Below are 17,808 nucleotides of genomic sequence, written 5' to 3' on the forward strand. Positions count from 1 at the left end.
TTGCTAGCCGCGGCCCAGGCAGGCGGCAGGGCTGCTGCTGCCAGGATTGCACGCGCAACCGGGTGGCGGGGAACCGGGGGGGGGGCGGCTGTTGCTGCGCGGTGAAATGGAGGACGGGGGAGCGGCAGCAGCACTGCTCCGCCCTGGGGCTCTCGAGGGGAGCCCCCGCCCGAACGGGCCGTGCCGGTGAGGCACGGGGCTGACCCGGAGCACCGGTGAGAGCCGCACAGGCCTGGAGCAGCTCCCCACGGCCTGCACGGCGGCGGGGCGGGGCGGGCTGCCGCCAGCCCCGTAGCTGGAGGCGGGTGCCGGCAGGGCTGCCGGAACGGGTCCCTCCGCCCCTTTCCGTCCCGGGCCGGGGCCCCTCAGCCCGCGGGGGTGTGGGACAGGCGTTGGCGCCGCCGCAGCCCTTGGCGAGCGGCTCCTTTAAATGCTCGTGGAGGTCACCGGAGGATTCGCCCCAGGCCAGCCCTGCTCGCGCGGCTCGAGCCAATCCCTTCCCAGGCGCGTGCCCTCCCCGGGGCCAATCAGAAAAGAAAGCCTCGCAGGCGGGAGGCCGCCCTCCTTGATGGACGCGCGCTGTTGACCAATCACTGCCAACACTGGACGGCTGATGCATAGGAGCGGCACCCAATAGGCTCGCGGCCGAGTGGGCGGGCCCGGCGTCGCCGGGCGCCGCGAGCCCCCCGCCGGGTGGCCGAGGTAAGGAGGGGAAGATGGCGGAGTGAGAGGAAGAGACGGAGAGGCCGGGGCCGGCCGTGGCCCCGCGGCCCCGGCCGCGCTCAGGTGAGTGCGGCGGGGAACAACGGCTGCTGGCGCGGGACCGCACCCAGTCCGGTGCCTGGTGCCCCGCTCCCTGATTGGGCTGGGCCCGGGCGCCCGCGCACCCGCCTCCCCGTCCTGCTCCGTGATTGGGCTGGGCCCGGGCACGTTCGCGCCCGCCGGTTCCTGAGGCGCACTCCGCCCGCCGCTCTGGGCTGGGTCGGGGAGCGCCGCAGGGCGGCTGCCAGCCCGCCCGCCCGGCAGCGCGGCCTCAGTGCTGGGCTGGCCCCGAGCGGCGTGGGGTGGGGTGGGGGGTGGTGGTGTCCGTGTGGTGACGACCGGCGCCCTCCAGGGAGACCTGCTGGGGCGGGGCGGGGCGGAGGGGGGGCGGGGGGGCGCGGGCAGGGTCGAGCCGCCCGCCGCCCTGAGAAGTCCGAGTAACTTCGGATTTCGGGGCGCGGGCGAGCCGCAGCTCCGGCCGGCAGGAGACGGCTGGGCGGGAGAGCCTGTTCCCTGCACAGCAACACCCGGCAGCCGAGTTGGGAACCGCCGGGAACGGGCTTTTGGTGAACAGCTGCAGCTGACGGCGTATGTGGAGAGGAGAAACCAAGCCGTACCATCTGAAATGAGCCTTTTCATCTCTGGCTACAAGTATAGAGCTGATCATAGTTACTCTTCTGTTGTCGTTGTTATTCATGAAATCTGTTTGCTAGGTCGATTTTGCTAATCTGACCAGTTACATCCTTTTCTGGTGACTTTATGTCATGCTGACACAGGAGTGCACAAAGGGGGATGGCTTCCAAATCATTTTACAAAACCAGAACGTACAAGTAATTTACAGTGCAAAATTAAGTTTTACAGAGAGTGGAGAGATTACAGTTGAATTGACTGTAGCCTTATGAATTCATGTGATTGTTGAGAATAAGGTGAAAACGACTTTACACACGATGAAACATGTGAAACTTACTAAAAACCATTCTCCTTTCCGTGTTAGTAACATGCAGGTCGGGTATGCCCTGAATTTTTAAAAATTATTGGAGGTATTTTGTACTACATGGTACTTTGTTTAAATTAAAAAAAAAAAAAGGCAGGGATACTTCTTACTGAAAGGAAAAGGATTACTGTCACTAGCATGAGATTCCTTATGTTCTACATCTGATAACAATACAGAAGAAAATTGAAGTGGTTAAATGAGAAATACAGCTTTAGATCTTGGGGACATATGGCATGTTATCTTACATGATCTAATAATGAAGTAGTTGTTTGTAACTGGTGAAATAACTCCAAATAAATTTGCTAGGTGTGTTTGTCACAACTAGTTCTGGAAGCAGTAGCTGCTTGTGAGATGGATTTCCTAAGGAACGTTTTACCAATTTCATGTGCTATATTATTCATGTAGTAACAGTAATAGCAGCTTATGAGCAACATAACATTAAGGCACAGTATGCTGCTACTGATGAATATTCCTACTTATACATGTCTGTGTATGAATTGTTAAAATATGCCAGGGGATTTGCCTTTGGCATATTACATGTAAAGGTAATTGTGCTTTATATTATCATTAAAAGAATAATAAGCAATCAACTTTCTTTCATGTGAAGTTGTAACACTATTTTAGCAGTAAGTACATTCATTTGGAATAGTATTTATTCTTAATTGTTCTGAATGCACAAGAGCTGTGAGAAGTAGTATCTTAGGGAAAAAAACAAAAAAAATGGGAGTTTTCTGTTACCCTGGTATATGTCAAATCAATTATATGCACTGTTTTACAGTCTTGCCAACAGCGCTGTGAGTCTGCACTGTGAAAATTTGCATGAACAGGCTATGCATCTTATGATGGTGACCTGTCATTGAGGGGTGTCAAAAATGGTGGGCCAACTAAGGCTAAAAATTCTGACTGAGTCTGTGAAGAGTCTGGAGCATCTCTTGAACACCTCCCACGTTCATTCTTAAAAACGTAGAAAAGGAACAGTGTTTGAAACCAATCCTGACATGCCGGAGGTTATGTGAATGCAAGATGCAAGGGCCTGCGCAGTCTTTGAAGGATTTAAAAAAAAAAAAAAAAAAAAAAAAAAAGGAGGATTTCTCTAAAATAGAATGTGGAGGAAGGGATGTTTCTTTGCCTGAACAGTATTCAAGGAGCACATTATTACGGTATGTGTATCATGGAGTAAAAAGCTCAGCTGTAAAAGTCTTCCCTATTTTCTCTGCTGCTGTACCAAGAGTGTAGGAAATATCCATTGGCAACCTCATAGGAGAGGAAGGTGGTTTTATTTAAAATGTGAAGCAAAACAAAACGCTCAGGCTTGCGGTCTCCAAAGTGGCAGAAGGTGAGTAGTGCCTGCGACGTCTGCCCAGCAGCCGAGCACTGCAGCAGGCGTGTTGGAGCTGTGTGTTGGAGCTGTAAGTCTAGGACCCCATGTAGAGGACAAGGGACATCAGCTGGGGGGTCCTTATGTCTTCTGGCCTCTTCTAAGTTGACAACCATTCTCGGTGTCAGATACGCCTTTGTGTACCCTTTTGGAGGTGGCAATGCTCTGAGTCTCCACCCTGTTCCACTCCATGGAGTATCAGTGTTCTTTGTCTCCAGATCTGGGTGTCTTCTGAAATTGCAGGAGGGGTGTGCTGGGGCCTTGATGACCTGCTAACGAGTGTGCCCTTAACACTAGCCCTTTTGAGAGCCCTGTTCCTGCTCTCTGTTCCTGTTGGTGCCTCCACGCTTAGGCACTCCCTTCTCCAGTCACACCAGTCTATTACAGTTCTCTACATTGCCTCATAGATTGGTTTTAGATGCCTTTTTAAAAGGTCCATAGAAAATGAAAGGAGCACAAAGGCAGCTGATTTTTTTGCAGGACTGTAAGCTACTTCTGTTGTATTTTGTGTTTATGATTTAAGCTTTTGTCATTATCGGCTTTCCAGGTTAAATTTGGCACTTCTTAAGCTATGGGGAAGACCTTAATGAACATGTGATCTGTAGCACTAAGTTGGCTTTCTGTATCTTCACACATCTCCACCACATTTAACTTTCAAGTTTTTGTGTCTTGGTCTTTCTACATAAACCTGTTTCTAGATCTTTCCTTTATCACATACTTCTCAGGTTGTAGGGAAGAGAGGAAGAATCATCTTCTATGTCCCTGTTAATTCTGCTTATCTCCTGGCACGTTTGTGTGTGCGTTTGAGAGAGAGAAGGGTAGTATTTTGGAAAGCCAAATCTGATGGATCTGAGTTTTTGCTGACCACTGTAATTAAAACTAAGGGTAACTTAAAACAGAGTGTGAGGGCTGGAGTAAAACTTGGTAGCATAGCCGTACACTATTCATTTTAGTATAGTTTTCAACTCTGGTGTGCTGCTGATGATTATTTTCTTTTTCCATTGCTACATTGGTAATAAGGCATGTTGATCTATATGAAAAGACAAATACTGCAACTTTGCTGATAAATTTATGTATGAGGTATCATCATCTCTCTTTGGCTTTGAAATTCATGAAGTTAGTTGCCTGTTTCCAAGAAGTTGTCTATCTGAATGTGAGATTTAAAGTTCATGGAAACTAACCTTTAGTTATGGTAGAGGAAAAAAAAAATTAATGGGCAATAGGTCAAAACTTAATAAAAATAGTATTTCCTGTATTTTTAACAGAAAAGGATTTATATATATAATATTGCATTCTCACAAATATTTCTTGTTCCAGATCAATTAATGTGGGTAAGGTATGAAACAAGAAAAACAGTCTTATTTTTTCTTAAATTTTCTTCATAATTTCCACTAGCTTTTAACTGTAGAGTTGGTATTGTCACTATCACTTTTAGTGCCTGCTAATTTTTAATAGCCTTGATTTATATGTAGTTGATTTTGCAAATTCTGTTGGTACTAGTGTGAACTCTGCTCTCACATAATCTATGAAAGTCAGATAGAAAGTATATCGAGCAAAGTAGTTAAAAACTGGGGCACCCAAAGTCAGTGAACTTGTTTAACCAAGTTTTTATTTTATTTTAAACCAATTTCAGTATTGGATGAACTATTTCTTTGTATGAGTTGCTTTGTCACCTACTGCTTTTTTGTAATAAGACTTACTTTAGTATTTAGTTTAGTTAATTCATAGTTTTAGATTAAGTGAAAGAAAACCCAACTTTTCAAAGACTGGCATTGGGAATAGTTTCCATTATGGTAAGTAAGTTTGGGAGAGTTCCTGATAACTCTTCCTTATCAAATTAATTGCTTTGTGAATCATTTGCTGTTGGTTCCTCCCTCTCTTAAAGTCACACAGTGCTTGGCAGGTTCTTGAGGGAGGACTTGGAATGGGAAGGGTCAGAATTGGAACATGAAAATGGAATAACGACCCTGAAATCGAGGGCTAGCGATTACCTGATGACACTGAATTTTCTGCAGGTGCAGGTCCCTGGTGCTTGCAGAAATGCTGTGTTGTGCAGGAGGATGGAAGCTAGTAATACTTTGGTGAGGATACTGGGAGTTTTTAACGGTGTTCTGTGTGATCAGATAGTTTTGCTTATAGCAATCCATTATTCTTCCAGTCAGGTTGTCAGCTCAGCATCCTTGAGAGCAGTCATTATGCTTCCTTGCTACAACGTTTTGTTATTAACATGAGTTTCTTGCCTTACTGGAGACTCAAATTGTGTCCATCTCAGTTCCTATGAAACTGAAGTGTGTGTCTGTTGATGATAGCTTACCATAAGGACCAAGGTCATTGATCTTCAAAATATGCTCCATTAAAAAGTTGTTTCAGTAGTGGTGTACACTTAATGCTTCAGGTATAGTCAGTCCAGCATGGGCTGTAGGCTGTTCTCAGTAAGGTAGAAACTAACAAATTTCAGGGAAAAAAGGTATTGTACTGTGTAAACTACATTCTGTGGAATGACCTACACACATGATTTTACTCCAGGAAGCAGAATGGTTTCTGAACAAAAGCTTTCATCCGTGTTTTGGGTATATGCTTCTCCTCCCCAGCCTGTTCTTGGTTAAAGTTTGCCTGTCCTGGGTCTTCCATACTTGGGCCCAACTCACTTGACCATTCTTTCCTTTAAACTAAAGGAAGGGGGTGAATATGATCATTTGAAAAGTAATATCGGCATGTTTTATGTAGAATGTCTAAAAATCTTAACTAGTTCCTGGAAGGTACGGCTCATCTTTTGTGTCATGTGCAGATAATCATGTATGATTTGAATAGCTTTCTAGATACAAATTTAATTTCATTTGTTCGTCTCTTTCTCTCTAGGCTCACTGAGAGGATGTGGATTGCTCAAAAATAATGGTGAGTAAAGCCATAAGGTTATTTAGGTCCTAAATATCAGGTACTAAACTTACCAAGTTTGTTGGTTGATTTAGGGTTTTTTTTCCATCCAAATAAATCAGTCATTGAGATTTTAGTTTTTTGTAGGATACTTTCAGAGAACTGGAATGTTGCCACAGTGTCAGCTTTTAGCTTGGGCTTCACTTGAAAAAAACTTTGATATAACTATATATTCTAACAGTATTGAATGCTTTTAAAGTTATGAAATTCCTGTCCTGTGATGTCATTTTGCTCTGCTGAGAGACACGGATTGCATAATTGTATTAACTTGGAGTAGTTGTCTTAAAAGTTGTATTTGTTAAACAGTAGGATTGGAAGAACGATAACGTAACCAAATGTCAATTATCAAATAGAAAAAAGTACATTCAAAATTTCTAAGGATGACAGTCAACTTCTGGAGTTTTGATATTTTTTTTTTCCAGTGAATGAAATAAAGATATTCTGGTAGTTAAGGTGTGTAACAGGGTGCTATATTCTGTTCTCAGCTCTGCCACAAACCTTTGGCATGTTTTGTTGCAGTTCTCCAGGTCTGTTTTTCCCCATCTTCATAACAAGAATAAGACTTTCCCAACAGTGTGAGCATGGATGGTCAAGTTCATGATCAGCTGAAATATTTGAGTGTCTCGAGAGGAAGTGATGGTGACGTGTGCTGTATTTCCATTTTCATGATCTGCTCACTACTTCTGCCATAGGAGTTGAAAATTGTCACTGGAAGATTATTTCTGAAGTTGGTCAACTAAAGGGTTAAGGTAATTGGAATAAGAGAGAAATACTGACAAAGACAAGAGAGGAGGGGTTAGAAGACATGGTGTATCCTCATGTTCTTTTATGTGAGAGAGAGAAACTAAAGAAAAAAAAAATTCACATCTTTCATTGTAGTACAGGAGAACGATAATGAAATGTTTCTGGCACTAGCTATGCAGGAGTGCACCCACGTTACCTTCCAATCCAGGCTGGCATCAAACTTAAAGCAAAAAAATCATATCTTAACAGCTACTGTGACTAGGTGATACCAGGTGAGTGTCACTGATGAAAGGCCAGGAGATCAGTGACAAGATGAGTTATTGAAGTATGTCTGCGCTGTGGCTAAGTGGGGAGAAATGAGTGAAAGTACCTAATCTGTGTGATCTTAGAACTGTCATAAGTGCTTTTTTCTCTACAGCACTGGCAGTTTCGTAGTTAATTAGGTGATAGTTTATGGTGTCTCTTTGAATTGTGACCTGCTATAGCAGAATATACGATGTGTGCAGTGTGCATTCTGGTGCTACCTGAACGTTGTCATGCTGTATGTTGGAGTCACAGTTAAGAAACCCCGTAGCTAATTAACACTGGTATATTTTTAGATGCATTGCTTCTGAGTAAGCATATAGTTCAGCATTTCTGTAGTATCTCCTTAGCCATCTTATGGACATCTGCAGTTAGATATAAAACCTTACAGAGCAAGGGATTATTGCAGTTTGTGAAGCCAGCTAATTTTGTCCATTGGAGTCAGGCTTTTAAAGGAATGAACCAGTGGGCATTTTAATGTTGAATGTATTTTATTCTGATTCCTAAACTACCTCTCCTGTTTTTTTATTCTGGGATTCCAGATCCTCTCCTGACATTCAAGAAGAAGGTAGTCCTGTTGCTTGCTCATAGGCTGCGAGATGTGGATGCTTCTCATCTAGCAAGCAAAAACCTGTCCTTCACTTCCATGGAGCTGAACGAACAAAGATCTCTCCACTTCCTGTTTCAACCATCTCACCCAACATTTGATTCACCAGATGACTTCTCCCACAGAAGTACCCCACTGTTCTATCAAAACTCAAAAGCAGAGTAACAGAAATCAACATTTGTTTCCCTGAAGAAATGTCTTCTGGGCCAGCTCTTCATCCAGCTTTCTGCATTCTGTTCTAAAATGAGAAATACTTTCTAATCAGACGCAAATGGAAGCTGGTGTTCTTCACTGATACCTCCTTCTTCATTTTAGGAAGGTTAAGTACTTCACTGTGTCGTATTGGAATTCCCAGTGGATAAAGTGTCTGCATGCGTTGCTATGTCAGACTGTCCTGACGTATGAAAAGTTGCAGCAGGAAAACCAGAACGTATTTTCTGTTCTGACACGATGGAGAAACTTACCAAACAACTGGGGACATCCCATACAGGTATTTTCTAGGCCAGGACCCAGGCTTGACTTTGTAGATAGATGTCTTGATGTCAGCTCACATAAAGCAGCTAATACACAGGAACAAATGCAGAATCACCTTGTCTGTAGTGTGGAAATGCATCGTCCCAGTCTGTGATCAAAATGTATATTTGCATGTGTAAACGTATGTAAGTGCTGGGTATGAAGAGCTTTCACCAGGAGGAGAAATTACTCTGCACCATTTCATTTTTAGCAAAGAAAAATGGAAGCTTTAAAGGCCTCTGGGGTAACAGGATAACGATTAGGTTTATGTTAAATCATTCCTTCCCTCTGGCTTTTTATGAATCCTTAGCAGCAAAAAGAACAAAAACATTCTACTGTAGAAGAGATGGGGCAGAACATCTTTCTTTATTAAATAAATTAACTTCTGATGGGGTGGGAGAGACCAGAGGTGTAAAGTTGCAGTTTATCCACTCGGTTTCCTTGGCACAGTTTCAGCTTTTTGTACTGCTGATGCTTTTTGATTTTTCTGTGACTGAGAGCTGAGATGTCCGGGATGTTTCCACCATCTAGGCAGAAATAGGCCCAAGAGAATGAACTGTTAGCCACATAAGAGGGGTGAGTTGAGAGAGAGCAGAAATACTTAGGATGGGCCTTTTTCTGGTTCCTCTTATTCCTTCCCAAACTAAGGCGCAATCTGTTGTTCTTATGTTTACACAAGATTCTTTGTCTCCATCATTTGTGATTATATAGGGTCTTTTCTGTCATTCTGAGATGGGAGCGTATATTGTTTACATGCTCCCTGCTATGGTATTGTATATGGCAAGTAAGATTTCTTGGCAAAAAACCCCAGAACTGGGATATGTATTCTATTCCACTTCAAATCTGGAGCTCTTCTTAGTGCACCTTATTCCAAGCTTGTGATTTAGAAAATGTGACTTATTAGCTAAAACCAATATTTTCAAATCTGGATCAAATAAAGGTATATAGGTTCTGTTAATAGGTTTTGGGAGATAATAGCATGGTTGGGGCGGGTGTTTTAGATTGCTTGTTTTGTTCTGTTTTTCATTTTAGAAAACTGCTGGAGAGAGCCAGACAGTCTGAAAATGGCTGAAAAAGCCAACAATTGAATTCCTTCTTAAATCTTAATGATAGGTTGCAAGGGCAACATTCTAATATTTAAAATGTGACATTTTATGGGACCAAGTTCCATAAGGACAAGTGTTGATGTTGATCCTAATCTTTAGAGTAAAGTCTGTGTTTAGACTTGGGTTGTAACAATAAGATTTAATGACAGCTTTACCCATTTTTTGTTTCCATGAAGAAAATATCAGACATGTAAGCTAAAGAGTGACGGGCAAGACATTGCATATCAAAACAATGCCAACTGTAATGAGCAGAGAGGCACGCTAAAATTGTGTGTAATGTTGTGATGAGCTGTGTGATAAGAGTTACATTGATCTTGATGAGGCTACCACCAGCTTGGCCTGACTTCTTTTAAGAGTGTACGATTTCTTTGCTGAATATGGTCTGAATTTTCTGGCATTGGAGGCAACTAGAAAAGCACATTTCCTTTTAGGGCCTCCTTATGCTGAAACCAATGGGATTTAATGTAGATGTCTGTAGAAGCAGGATCCATCTCTTAAGTGATGGAAAGTACCGTCAATATCATAGGATTATAAGTGGTTGGGAGGTATCTGGTATAAGAAACATCTGATTTTAGATCTGGGAATTTTCTTTTCTTCCTTCTGCCCATACTTACCCTTCTGATGTTAGAGCTAGCAGTTGTTTCTTGCATAGCTTGATGACAAAATACTTTGGGGACAGGAAGGTATTTTTGTTTTCTGTGGGCATGTATGAAAACTAAGAATTTATCTGACTAGAGAGTAGAAGTTAATCTCTTTGATTTCTTTTCCTATAGGAATAACCCTCAACATTTTGTAACCCTGCATTGTAACAAAAAAAATAGAATTGCTGATTTTTCCTGACTCCTATCCATGATAATGTAACATCGGTTTTCAAGTTTAATTTTAGAACATAATATTTTCAGCAGGGCTAAGGATCTGTGGCTTCCACACAAGTAATAGTCCAATAGTGCATGCCCAGAAGACCCCCATTGCTGTACCTTTCCGGCCAGCACCTTTATAAAACTGCTGTGTTAGGAAATGCTGCCACAGCCTACTTACTTTTTCTTGCTCCACTTTTTCTCTGTGTTGGTTGGAAATCTTCCCACATGAAGGATTACAAAAACAAGGGGCATGTGCAATAGATCATATATATATACATATATATATTTTAATACTTGTGGACAAAATGATGTTACAAGTTGTTTGAAAACAACAAAATCACCAATGTCTTCCATTTTGAGATGTGTATAGTTCCATAAGCATTAGTGCTTTGTAGCAAACTGTAGTGCCATGTTAGGATCAGTGCATGAGCCTAGTAGTATTTTTACAATTTCAGAGTGACAAATTTATTAATAAACAGTGATAATGTAATTAACAATAGAAAGGATACAATAGAAATGTCACAAACATGGTCTAAACATGCAGTATCCTCCCTTTGACAATGGCAACGCTATCTTTAGAAATGGAATGCATTCACTTAATGGGCTTCATAGAATCATAGTTGACTTTTTGTTTTTAGTCTTTTTAGTCTGTCTGTCCAGCTGCAATAGTAAGCTAGTGTATGTAAGTGTCCAGAATTCTCATCTCAGTGGATTTCTTCTCTTTTTAGTCTTTGTTGAGTGTGTTTTCTTCCGTGTGCAGCATTTTCAATTTTATTATTACCCAACCTGTGATAGACTCAAAAGTGTGAATATGCTAAGGAGTTTGTGTGCATTTTGTACACATCTCTGCTACCTGAAGATCATTTACAAAATCTGTTGGGTTTTTTTTTCAGATCTGACTATATAGTTGTAATAACTAGTTAAACACTATCCTCATTATATAATAAGTTAATGGTTGCAAAACGCTATCTGCCAATTATGTGTAGAAGACTTATCCATTATTGCAGGAATGGGGAACCTTTTTTGGCTGAAGTCCTATTGAATCTTTTAACACCTTTGGTGGATCCTGCATTTACATACATCTTAATGTTAATAATAAGAAGAGAGAATATAATAAGGTCAAGGGCTGTTGAAAAACAACATTGCAGACTGTATCTGTGCAGCAGGCTATCTCTAGCCTATGGATCAGAGATTCCCCACCCCTGTATTATTGAGAATTCAATAGCCTGTATTTTAGGTAACTTCCAGTATTGCTTTCCAGCTCTAAGCGCAGTTTTAATAATTTCTGCCTCTCCCTCTGCTTTTTTCAGAAGGAAAGTTTAGACCAGGGGAAGTCCAAATGATTTAGCACTCAATGGGCAGCTTGGGCTGGTCAAATAAGAGACTGGTATGATTCCTGAGATGCGCAATGCTCTGTGGATGGCATCCTCTGATTTCCTAGGAAAAAGTCTTTTACTTGGTGCCAGTGTTGCTCTTCACCCATTTCTCTCTTTTACAAGAACAAAATTCTCTTTCAACTTAGAGAGGATACTGCATCTTTTTTTTCCCTGAGACCTGCCTGTAAATGGCCATTAATGGGAGGGAGGGAATGGGTTGCTTGGTTTTGAAATTTTCATACGATATATCTCTCAACTAATTAATCAAGAAGCATGTACTTTGTTGCAAAACCAGTAATCTGTGCAGAGTTAATGTACATAAGGGGCAAAAAAACCCAAACCTAAACAAACAACCCTCTTCATCTAATACATTTCCAAGAAAATTGGACAGGTGGGCCATTTACAGCAGAGCTCTGGGGGACCTGTGCTGAGAGTTAGGTTCAATTCTAAATGGAAGTAGCTGTACCATTGAATAAAGTAGTTTAGTGCTTGGGAGAATCAATTGAAAAATACCTCTGAAACTGGAATGCAAAATAGCACAGTATGTAGGGGGAAGAATCCCTGATGCAAACAAAGCCATAAGATGATTTAATAAGAAAATAGAACTTTAGTAGCAATAACTGTTTTGCATGTGATAGTAACTAACTTGCATTAGCAAGACTGTACAGTAGAGTAAGTGGGTAATAACCAAATAAGTTTGTGGCGCTCTGTGCTGCAGGTAGTTGTCTGAAGAGTCTCTTCCTGAGAAGATGGGCGAATTCCTCTTACGTTCCTCTCATTGGAGGGAATTTGGCACTTGAATACTTAGTTAATGAACCTGATTTAAAAAAAAAAAATTAGCTTTGTCACATGTCTGAAGCACTGTCAGTGAGTGCTGGGGGAAGGGCAGACAGTTCTTTTTTAAAGGATAGCTGAAGTTTCCCTATATTTTTTTCTTTCTTGTAGTCTAGCACTTGCTCTCTTTCTCTGGGAAGAAACTAAACCCTTCAAAATACTGGACTGTGAAGAGAACCTGATTCTGAAGTTAGAAGCTTTTATTTTGGGAAGGGCTTTTTGCTTTCTTTGTTTAAAAAGACCAATCTGTGATGGTCTTTAAATAAAAAATAAGAAATGAGAGAACACTTGACACTCAAAACATTTGTACATCCCAAGCACAATTGTAGAATTCTAAAAACGTTACTTTACAGCAAAAAATAATTTTAGCCTTGCTAAACACTCTATTTCAGACCATAATTGATTGCTGTTGATGCCTGGAGTTTTGCAGAGGCAAGAACTGGGAAGCTTCTGGTAACACAAAGGGAGATTGGCCTACAGCTGTAGCCTCTGCACCCAGCAAAGTATTTGCAATCAAAGGGTTACATAAGAGAGCCACAGGAGTTCTAAAATGTCCATAGTTGACACTGTTTTCAGTGCAGATATGTAGTCTATAGAGACAATATGGCCCAACAGATAATAATGTATTCTGAACAGAATTATTACATCAGAGGTTTAGCTCTATCTCGTGGATTTCTTCTAGAAAGCAGAAGTAATTTGGACTGTAATTTGGAGGCTTCAAATGTTTCAGAATTCTGGAGGTGCAGCCCTTTGGCTTTTCATAAGCTGATAATGGGACTGTGAGGGCTGTGAGCGTTTTTATGGTATAAAGTAACCAAGATAAGCATGAGAATGCCTAATTAAGTGTTAGCTAATATGTAATATGTGTATGAAGAGCTAATTGATCTGGAAGGTTTTAATCGGCTTAAATTCCAACTATTGAATTATTGATAAAATTGGAAGCTGGCCATAGGGGACCTTAATATGATGGTTATCTGATTACACTAGAGAAATTATAAATTTATTCTGGTCTGTGGTCAGCAAGTACATTTACATAATAATGAAATAATAATGAAAACACGGTCATGTTCATACTTCAGAAGTATGAACTTTGTGGCTGAACAGAATTATTCAAGGGTTTATTCAGAGAAGGGGGGGAGGAAATCAAGGCAAGCAATCTGCATATTCTTCCCAGTTCAGACTTTATAATGATCTGTATTCTGTGGGCTACTAGACTAGAAATTACTATTCACAGCAACAAAAGGAATAATCCCTTTGCCTTTCAGCTCGTGTACTATGGCATGACTTTTGCTCCAACCCCCTTGATTTTACTGCTTCTAAAACTAAGTGGAAGTGTTAAATGCTACCACACTTCAGTGTGGGATATCAAAGGTGTAGTGACCAGTACTGACATGCTCCCTTCAGCAGTACTAAACCCAGATGATACGAGTAAATGCTGTTTCCATACCCAGTAGTGCTGCTGCAGAAGGTCTAGCACTTGTGCTCAGAATTGCACCTTCAGGAATTGCACCTTCTGCAACTGAGGATAATTGTCAAATTTAGGACAAAAAAGAGTCTTGCAAAGACTCCTTGATAGTGAGTGAGAAGAAATTGTACCAAGCTTCAGGATACTGACACTTTACACAAGGATTGCATTGTCAAGAGCTGGCAGTGGTTTTTTTTGAGCAGAGAAGGGAAAAATAGGAGAGAGAAGAACAGTTTTTGATGGATAACCAATTTTAGAAATAGCTGCTTCCTGCATCCCTAGGAAACTGTCTGGTCTTCCTCCAAAACGAATAATCCTGCCTGCTGTTCAGGTACAGAGCTGCGTAATGGCAGTTCAAGTTAGATTTCTATTGGATGATCCAGCATTTTGCCCCTGTAGCGCTTTTGACTGGCACACAAAAGCCAACAGTTGAACCAGGGTGTCTCATTTAACAGTGCAGAACACTAACCATGGATTCTGATGTCTGTTCCCTTTCAGTCTGCTCTACGCTTTCTCTGGAGTTTTAGAGAAAGTGTTGGTGTTCATGACGTAAGCAGAGTGAGTTTCTGTCTCTGAGCCTATGTACTGGGTTATAATAGACAGATTCCCTAAGGCTTTATAACATCTGAGGTTAAAGATAAAAGGTTATACTGTTATAACTTACTGTTTAGTGTGTCCTGTGTAAATCCTGTCTGCTTCTCTCCACTTCCCCTCCAAATGAGTGTGTTCGCAGGTCAAATAAAAGGTGCCTAGTTGGTAATGCCTTAGGCATGAAGAACTGTATGGAGAAACTGAAGGAAGGTGGCACAGGCCCACAAACCAAATCTTAGAGCTAGTATTCTAATTATGCATGATTCAAAATGTCTAGTGTAATGTAGTTATTACCAGTAAATTGAGATATGCATTTATACATAATGAAGCAATAGGAATTAATATACCAATAGCTTGAACTTCCTGCTTTGATTCTCAAATTTTGTTTTTTTAGAGAATGTGCTGCCTCTGTAGAGAAAGGGGCAGAATGTATAGATAGGGACAGAAGCATGGCACCAAAACTGTAAATCAGGAACCAGGATCAGCAGAACTCGCCTTTATAACCTCTCGTCTGGTTCATATTAGTGCCCTGAGCATGTAAAAAGCAGGGCATGAACTAAGCATGTTTAGGGGCGAGATGAGGTTTCTCACCTGCTGCAGCTGTAGCAAGGAAAAGGGTGCAGAGTTTCTTACAAGGTGCAGGGGGGGGGCAATGGGTGGAAAAAAAAAGAACAAACAGAAAAAAACACAAAAAAACAAGTAACCACAGACTCAAATTGAGTGTTGTATTTGCCAGGCAGTAGGTAATAAGCTTGGGTGTGGTGAGAGAAATTATTTGGAGAAGACTGAAATTAATAAGCACAGTACATATATTTCAGGTGTTGAATAGCTTTTTAATAGACAGTATTTTCAGGTAACTCTCTAGCCACATAGGCAGCTGTACTGAAGCATACTGGTACCAGCCAGCAATAATGGCACCTGCAGGAATGATCCTGAAAATACTGGTAATCTTGTATATTTTTTAAGTTCTTTAAAGAGATTTTTAAAAACAGAAAATGAGATTTGATCACTGAAGGTCTTTTATCTTCTGCAACACAGGTTGCAATAGTCTTTTTTCTTTATTTCACTTATTAAATAAAAGGGAATTTGGGTGCCATCTTTCTGTAAACTTTTAGTGTGTTCTCTGTAATATTTCCCGAGTCTTAGTGGATAATGCAGTGATTTTCTGCTGGCAGTTTGAAAATAACGTAGAATGTGTGGCATAGCCTCCATCACTAATACTTTTCCAAGTTTAAACTTGTATTCAAGCATGTAGAATACTAGCTTGTTACTGCAGAATTCCATACTTCTAGCGTAGCTTAATTTCGTAGGTGGGCTTAACTTGTGCAGAACACTTCTCCATGTACAGAGGCTCAGTCCTCTTTCTTAAACAGAAAGAGGAAGGGTCTTGCAGGAAGAAATTGTGTGTCAAGTTAACACCTGTTCATATCCAACCATCCATAAAGCACCGTGATTTGGGTTTAGAAGGGGGGTGTGTGTGTGTGTGTGTGTGTTGCATTTTTCTCATGAGTATTCTTTCTAGTTACACAAGAATTGCCAAATGAAGATAGGAATATTATAAAAGAACTATTTTATGGTATCAGAAGTTAGACTAAATGAAATCCTTTGAGCCAACTTCTTCAAGCAAAATGAGAATTTGTAAAACAAAGTAGACCCAGCAATTAACCATAGCCACCTAATTTTTAGTGGGTATTCTTTAGAACACTTTGCATGGTTTTAAACTCTGTTAAATATACTTTATTTTGTGTGATGAGTAATCAGTTGTATCCTTTGTTAATGCTTATTTCCTTCAATATAAAAGCTGGGGGATAAACTACTTTAGGATGTCAGTGAAGATATCCTCCTTCTGAAAAGTATGATGTAACAACAAAGTAGAAGTATTAGTTATAGATTCTTAAGTTACCTTCATACTTAAAAAACCAGACTAGAAAATACTTATTATACTGAACTTCTGATGGCATGTTCATACAGATTAGTGAAGGGAATTATTGGTGTCACTAGGAACTATGTACTCCCATTGCACACGTTTTACATGGTAACAGTGAAAGAATGTCTCCCTGCAAATTCTGATGTTTTTCCAAAAGGCAGCTTGCTTTTATATCTATGCATCTTTGAGGATTTCAAGATAAGATTTTATTCTTTTGACACTGTAAAGAGGAACTGTTTAAAAATGAACTTGGAAACTCTGCACCTGTATACAAATTTTTTTAGCAATAAAGCAGCACAGGCTGAGAATGCACTAAAACTGGATGTGTCATTTGTTCAGAAGACAAGTTAACCAACTTCCTGTACACTACACTCAACTTCTGAGATGTTTCTACTTGCTGTACTTTTGTCAAAACTTAGCAATTGGAGATAAACTCTCATATGCTGGATATCTGCTTTGGGTCCAGCTGTTCCAGCAGACTTCAGGCCCAAGAGCCTCTGACTTCTTGGAAGGCAACCAAAGAAAAATTGTTACTTCACTCATACTCAGATAAAAGCTTCAAGGATTGTTTTAGGTGGTAGCAGAAAGCTTCCATTGCTTGTATAGATTGCCTAAAATTAAAAAGGCCCTCAGACAACTGTTTTGTATATGTGGATTGTTTCTTGCTTTGGCAACTACATTTCTGAAAAATTCCTTCACAGCCTGCAGGGAGGCACAGCTTTTCTTGCAGCTGCTGCTGAAAGTTTTGGGAAGTGCTGTGTCTCCCTCATGGGGACTACACTGAAGAAGCCACGACTCCCAACACTGCTGTAAGCTTTCCAAAACCTGTTATGGGTTGCAAACCCTTACACTAGCTTACAGAAAATTCACAGTATGATTGTTAATTACTTCAGTAGCCTATGCAACCACCTTAATTTGTTTTATTTTCTAGTTGTTTTTCTCTTTAGATCAAGAGAAGATGGTTGCTGGATAGCTAACATCAGAAGGCCTGACCTTGAGACTTGCTTTCCAAGTGGTTGGTATTCCTTTAAAAAGGGAACCCATCTCTCCCAAGCCAGACTGGCCCTGGCTGCACTTAAAGCTAGAACACATCTCTCAAGATGCCTAGCTAGAGAAGATTAGGTTCTACACTAGAATAAGCAAAATGAGTATTTACTGATCAACTGTAGATTAAGAGGAATTTGAATCTGGGACAGGCTGTGGGAATCAAACGCTGAGTCTTTCAGGAATAAAAGCTCATAGCATCACTTAGAGTGCACCCATTGGTTGATATCTCAGTAAGTATTCATCTCAAATTCCTGAAGATCATGCATTCATTTTATGTGGTTTGCTTCTTAAACCAGAATTTACTTCCAACACTGTGCTGCTGTGAGTGTCAGCAGGTGCATCAGGCAATCATCAGTGCCAAGAAAAT

General features: G+C 41.0%; 1 long non-coding RNA gene across 1 annotated transcript; it reads left to right on the forward strand.

The window, feature by feature from the left end:
* Positions 1-1,166: 1,166 nt before the first annotated feature.
* Positions 1,167-16,712, forward strand: LOC141943131 (uncharacterized). The gene is made up of 4 exons (XR_012628859.1): positions 1,167-2,916; positions 5,994-6,029; positions 6,588-6,817; positions 7,658-16,712. It is a non-coding gene; the product is annotated as an uncharacterized LOC141943131 (long non-coding RNA).
* Positions 16,713-17,808: the final 1,096 nt, after the last annotated feature.

The sequence above is a fragment of the Strix uralensis genome, chromosome 4 (assembly GCF_047716275.1).
Source record: "Strix uralensis isolate ZFMK-TIS-50842 chromosome 4, bStrUra1, whole genome shotgun sequence".
Taxonomy (NCBI): Eukaryota; Metazoa; Chordata; class Aves; order Strigiformes; family Strigidae; genus Strix; species Strix uralensis.